This window comes from Sinocyclocheilus anshuiensis, unplaced genomic scaffold (genome assembly GCF_001515605.1).
Source record: "Sinocyclocheilus anshuiensis isolate Anshui unplaced genomic scaffold, SAMN03320099.WGS_v1.1 scaffold643, whole genome shotgun sequence".
Classification (NCBI taxonomy): Eukaryota; Metazoa; Chordata; class Actinopteri; order Cypriniformes; family Cyprinidae; genus Sinocyclocheilus; species Sinocyclocheilus anshuiensis.
In genome coordinates, this window is record NW_015551067.1 from 830,677 (window position 1) to 837,719 (window position 7,043).

Below are 7,043 nucleotides of genomic sequence, written 5' to 3' on the forward strand. Positions count from 1 at the left end.
CAGATAGATAGATAGATAGATAGATAGATAGATAGATCATACAAAACCGCCTTTCACTGTGAAAAACACTGGAGATATTCATCTGTTCATTTGGAGGACAGTTACTACTGGTGTCAAGCTTGCACTTTTTAGTCATCTTTGCTGAGATCATCTGGTAAATGGGCTTTGTGAATATCAATAATGACCTATCAGGCCACCTTTCTTAGCAGCGTTCTAAGTCATTACTGGGACACGTACAAAGCGGGGGGCAGCGGTCAGGAAATTAGTGAATATATAAGCAGGGACAGAAAATGAGCTGGACGGGGCTTTAATACGTTGTGCTGTATGCCATGCTCTCAGGTCTGGGAGTGCATTCCAATTAGCTTGTTCAGAGCAGGCGCAGCAGAAATACCTGCATTCGTGAAAAGTTGCTTTATCAACTCCATCTTTCATTACTGAGATTAAAAATCCCCGGGCCATGTAACTCCAAATCCTCTTGTAAGTGATGGACACTGCGCCAGCTTTTCTGCTTACAAACTTTGGGAGGTTGACTGAGGTGACTCTAGCACCTCTGAGAGACCACAACTATTTTGGCAGGTTCTCATCACAATGGGATGGTAGTTATCGACATGCAGGCGTTCTGTTTACAGCTGGTTAAGTGTGGGTTGATGCATAACATTGTCAAGGCCACCCTGTCATACAGGGATTGATTATGATGTGTGTGATTTAGACTGCGTTATTTGGCATTCTAACCTTGTTCTTCTGGCACTTTCAACAACTACGACTTTTAAAGCATTTTGTAGGTGCAAATACCACATAGTTTTAACTATTACCTGACATAAAATCAACCTAACATAAAATGTAGCTATTTTTATTTCTGTATCACTCCTCCTACCCTCCTCCCATTTTTCCTGGTCCCACCTCAGAGGTCTTTACCCTTTAGCTGTATCTAACAATTACAACCATAAACATTTTTGTTATACCATAATCCTTTGAACTAATATTATATTCAATGTAAAATAAAATAGTAAAATTATTTTTAATGATTAACTAATTTTAATGACCGAATGCATAATAATCATATATTTTTTTGATTTCCACCCCATTACAAAAATTCCTAAAGATTGTAACACCCAAGAAGTGACATTATATGGACATTATTTGCAGCATGACATGTAAAAAATATATAATAATAATAATAATAAATTACATTTCCTTTTTTTGCCAAAATTTGCTAGCCTTTCTCTAGTCACAGCTCAATTCAAACTAAATGGGCACCCCTCTTTCTTTCAATCCTGTTATACATTTTGTTGTCATTTTTTTATTTCATTATATAGCCTACATTTTGTGTATAATTACATTTAGGGGTGTATGATATATATCGTCTGCGATAATATCTAATTGTTGTTTTAACGATGTGCGATTTGACATTATCGAGTATATTACAAAAACAAAACAAAACACACCTACAGAGTGCACACATATGTGAAGTCTAGTAGGTTAGACTAGTGCGCGTGCGCATTTAGAGTGTGTTCTTTTACTGCGTGATTCAGTCTATTAAAATTCAAGATATGGGGCAGAAAATGTATATATATATAGATATATATATGACGTGTTTCGTTCCTGAATGAATCAACCGTTTAATGATTCGGTTCAATCGCAATGACTCACTTATTAACAGTGACTTGCTGCCACCTATTGGCGGTTTTAATTTCACATTTAAAGTATCTTTTCATTTTTTTTAAATCATTTCAAACATTATTTATGCATTTGTAACTGCAGGTTAAATCATTCCATGTCCCTCTGAGCTGCATTAAACAGTGTGTAAATACATCTAAATGCCACTTCGGATGCAACTTCTGTGTTTCCTCTGCATTGCAAAGATATATTTTGTTGATACTGATTTAATTTGCCTGGTAAAAGCCCAAAAGTCTTATTCTAACCGACTGATTAAATGTACGAATTTGACTCAAAAGATGATCCACACTTTTAGAAAAAAATGGCTTTAAAAAGGTAAAAATGCCCATAAAAGGTAAAAATCAACTTAAACTCATTGAAAAAAGATTAGCTACTTTCTATCACTGCTGTGAACTGACCACCACACAGAATATGAAGAATATCAAAAACATTAGGAGTCAGCTGTCTACGATAGTCCTTACGATGTCAGCACAATAACACTCTCAGCAAAATATCATCTAATTATTGTTATCGATAAAATATCAAGATATCTTTTTTTTGTCAACATCGCACACCCCTAATTACATTTGTTTGATATTATTTAATGGGTAACACTTTATTTTAAGAACCAATTATCACTATTAACTAGCATTCATATTACTAACATATTGGCTGTTTATTAGTACTTATAAAACACATATTATGGCTTATTTTGCATGACCATATTTTAGATCCCTTAATGCTATCCCATACATTAACTTAACAACTACTAACAACTATTTACTAACTATTAATAAGCAGCAAATTAGGAGTTTAATTGAGGAAAAAGTCATAATTTATAGTAAATCAATAGTGAGAACTGGACCTTAAAATAAAGTGTGACCATCAGGTTTATAGCCAAAAATGCAACAGGGTAAAGTAATACGGCTGCAAAACTTGTAAACCACATATAAAATTAATAGAAAATAATCAGCCCTTTTGATATTTAGTTTGACCTCCTGAGGTTGACAATCAACATTTTCTGGAGGTCAAAGGGAGAGTTCACTTAAAAATGAAAATTCTGTCATTATTTACTCACCCTTGTGTCAACCTGTATGACTTTCTTTCTTTCTAATCTTCTTTGATTACCATTGATTTGGTTACCAGTTCACACATTTACTTTCCATTGTATGGACAAAAAAAAAAAAGACAGAGAGAGAGAGATTTCTCAAAATATTTCATGATGGCGAGTAAATGAAAACAGAAATTACATTTTTGAAATCTGTTATTTGAAATTTCCATTTGTAGACTTTCCCTTTAAGCACCCCTTTCACTAAAAATAAAAATAAAAAATTAGTTTTATACCCTATTTTGTTCCCTATTCATGGTGCCTTTTGCTTAACTCCCTTTGATCAGTACATAACCATTCAGTGGATGACATGTCCGTTTGTCCTTGTCCTTTTGTCTTCTTGGGTCACTAACCCTGAATTAAAAATTCAGCATATACACACAGAGTGTGCCTAGTCTGTGCGTGTAGAGACTGCCTGTGTGATTTCCAGGGAGCAGCATTATTTTGGTAAAACAGGCCTATTACATCGTTTAAGGCTCTTGTGCCGCACAGCCACCGGAGAGATGAAGACTCAGCATCTTGCATTTTGAGACAGTTTAATATTGAATCTCTAGACTTGATGAATCTATCTGTCAACAGAGGGTGGACCACAGTGAGGTGAACTGGCTGATGTGCTGTTAGTATGATAATAAGCGAAGATAAACTCATTAAACATATATTGCCTGACAGTCACAGCGAAGAACAACATAATAACAGATCAATGATGTCTGAAATTACATTCAAATGTGCATCTACTGTATTATTTGGTAGGTTTCGATTCGACTGATTCTATTGTTAGATTTACCTTCACTGAATTGGAAAACAAGATTCTGATTGGTCAACTGTGGAATTCATCATTATTCATTATTTTTGCATAATGATGCTAAACAGATTGTCTTCCTTGGCAACTATTCTCTTATACTGTCTCATATCACTCCATGGTCTCCTTCATCTCACATGATAAATTAATTTCACTCATATCAATATTTAATGTCCATGTATTTATTTGCCAAGTAGTCATGTAATAAGTCGGATAATGTACAATCAGCCTTTCATTATTGCAAAATAAACCCTTTCCGGATGATATGAAGACCTTAATGATGACTGATTATATTATTTCTACTAATAACTGATATAAAAACTGCTTAAACTTTTTTTTTGTAGATATACTGTTGTTTTTCAACCACATGCACTCCTAACCCTGTATTTCTGCTTAATATCAGAAAACATACACACACACACACACACACACACACACACACACAGGGGCCATGCTGCTCTCAAAAAATCAACTCTCTCTCTTCTCTTCAATTTTTCTGCCTCCAGAGAAGCTAAAAATACACTGTCGCTACTGCAGTCAACCAGCATTTGTGCTACAGCCTACACACACAGACAGGCTTGGTTCAAGGCACAGCATCATCATACCCAGGTTTCATATGTGTCTGGAGGGGTTTCAGTGATAATAGTTTCATAACAGAATTATTATTTTCTTAGGAAGAGGTTTGGCACAAAGGGCACCTGACAGCTAATTCATCTGTTCCTGTACTGCAAATATTACCACTGAGATTAAAGGAGAGTGAGAGCAAACAAATGCCGCTCCAAATGCAAAAGGATTCATTTATCAGCACTGGATTTCTCTACTATGTATTATATTGTGATTTGGGACCAAGAAACATTCATCACTGTAACAGTTGGACAGGAGGTGGAAGAAAGACAGCAAAATAATGGTCTCATCAACTATACCTTGTGGTTGTCTTCTCTGAAATTAACAGACAGAAGCTGCAGTTTGTGTATCAAAGATGTCTGTTTTTTGTGTGTTTTAGGAACTTTGGACCGCAGCATGGGATGCTCTGGGAGCCAACAGCATGCTGGATGACCTCCAGCATGCGGCCGTCACAGCTGGACCTCACGCTTGTGGCCATCCGTCGTTTGTAACTAAGGGTGAGAAGTTAACAATAATAATGTAAACAATAATAATGAATAATAATAACTTTGTTTATTTATTTATAATACAATTTATGTCATTTTTTTTCGGTTTGTGAAGCTTTAAATATAATATTAAAAGTACTAGTAATAATAATAATAATAATAATATGCTTCACGTGCCAAATAAAACAACAACAACAACAACAACAACAAAACTACATTATAAACTAACATGTACGACTCCTCTACGGTTTGTGAAGCTTTAAATATAATATTAAAAGTACTAGTAATAATAATAATAATAATATGCTTCACGTGCCAAATAAAACAACAACAACAACAACAAAACTACATTATAAACTAACATGTACGACTCCTCTACGCCCAAAGGTGTAGCCATCATTTCAGAAGTGAGGGGGACACAGGTGACAAATTTAATCATACTTTTTTTAATCTAATTGACCATAATAATAATAATAATTAATAAAAAATAAAAATTTCTTCTCTCTTTTAATTGGCTACGAAATCAAATTCACTGCTGGACAATAACCAATAAATTGTATTCTATAATATTTTTGCCTGTATTTTCCTAATGACAATTTTATGATTGGTTTATATACTACAAACACTTTAAAAAAATGTATAACAGAATAAGGCAGAAAATATATTTTATAGTTTTTGTACTGTAATAAATGATATGTCAATTAGCACGGTGTCATTCATATACTTTATTTATTACCTGGAGATGACTTGAAAAACGCATAAAATTGTCAATATCGTTTTAAATTTATTGTCTTTACTTCTAGCTGCACTAACTAACTAACTATTATCACCAGTGTTGGGGGTAACGCATTACAAGTAACGCGAGTTACATAATCAGATTACTTTTTTCAAGTAACTAGTAAAGTAACGCATTACTTTTTAATTTACAAGAGAATATCTGAGTTACTTTTTCAAATAAGTAACGCAAGTTACTTTTTTAATGCATTACTTTTAAAAGTAACTTTCCCCAACACTGATTATCACTGAAACCACTCCAGACACAAATATAAAAAAGTCAGGACGTTTCTGCTTTTTATTCAGCTAGGCGATAGCTGGATTGCTTTATTGCTATGAGTCAGACTTCCTGCGCGAGAGCGCCCTCCTCCGGCTTCGAGTGAAACAGAGACACTGCAGGAGAGTGTTCAGCGCTCTCTAATGTTCACATCGTTTTGGATCTGAATAAAACGTATCCAAAACGATGTGACTATTGTCTCTTTGAATTTAAATATAGATTTTTTACATTTACGTTTTATTAAAAGTGTCAAGTTAAAGACGATTGTTTTTACACTATTACAATCGTCATCCATCAAAACTGCTGGTCTAGCGATTAACTGGTCAGAGTTATTCGAGCGAGAAACAGGTCTTTGTTTATGCTCTTGTTGTTAGTCCTCCTGTGGTTGACACACAGTTATTTGGGAGATATAGTTTCTGAGCCGAGCAATAATAAGATATGGCCAAATAGGGACTAATTAGATTTTCTTATTGCTGCCCTGCAGTCCATTATGCACAGCTCTTTATGTAGAGCGCTCGTTACGTGATTGAGATGGCCAATCAAATCAAAGAAAGGCGAGCTTTACTGTTTACTGTTTGAATTCCTGTCACGGTGAAGGTAAGATGTAACGTTAGGTTCTGTGGCTAAACGTTTAATATTTGACGTTTTACGATATAAATGTTAAATGACTGACAGCAATATCCAGTGGAGCAAACTCCTACAATTTTATCTTTTTTGTTTTGTTTTGTTTTTTGTGGTTTTGAACATTCGAAAATATATACTGTACTATAATTTAGGAGACATGACATGCGGGAAAATATATATCGTGGCTACAAATTAAGAATTTCTTCCCACTGACTTATTTATTTGTTCTCTAGTTTTAGTTTAATCATGGCTACGAATTAAGTTCCCTCATTTTAATCGTGGATTGGAGGGGATACTGGGGGGGGGGGTGCACATGACGTCATTGCTGTGGCACGAAATGCAGGAAGTGATTTTTTTTTCTAATCGCTAGCAGAGACTCAAAATGCCTATGTTTTGCGTTGTTTATGGTTGCTCAAATCGGTCAAACCTGCGTCTGCGGTCGGGAGGAGCCGAGTCGGATAATGCTCGTGTGTGCAAATAGTTGATATAAAAGATAATATAAGTTAACATAGTTGTTTATCTGAAAAACAATGCTACAGTCAGTTATTATAGACTGCCAGTTTACCCAATTGTATTTTGGCACCTCGGGTTGCCAGTTGGCGGGAAACACAGCACATTTCATTTCAGGCATGGAAGCTGGCAAACGAAATGGGTCAGAGCGGGAAAATAGAACTTTATGCCAACCCTAAAAAGCCT

At 35.0% G+C, this 7,043-nt stretch overlaps 1 protein-coding gene across 2 annotated transcripts in view; it reads left to right on the forward strand.

Moving 5' to 3' along the window:
- Window positions 1-4,612: 4,612 nt before the first annotated feature.
- The window catches only part of b3gat1a (beta-1,3-glucuronyltransferase 1 (glucuronosyltransferase P) a), a 30,394-nt gene continuing 27,963 nt past the window's right edge, over window positions 4,613-7,043 (forward strand). For both annotated transcript variants that reach the window (XM_016452064.1, XM_016452065.1), the window contains exon 1: window positions 4,613-4,684. The gene's annotated coding sequence lies outside the window, so the exon portion shown is untranslated. The remainder of the gene's footprint in view (window positions 4,685-7,043) is intronic.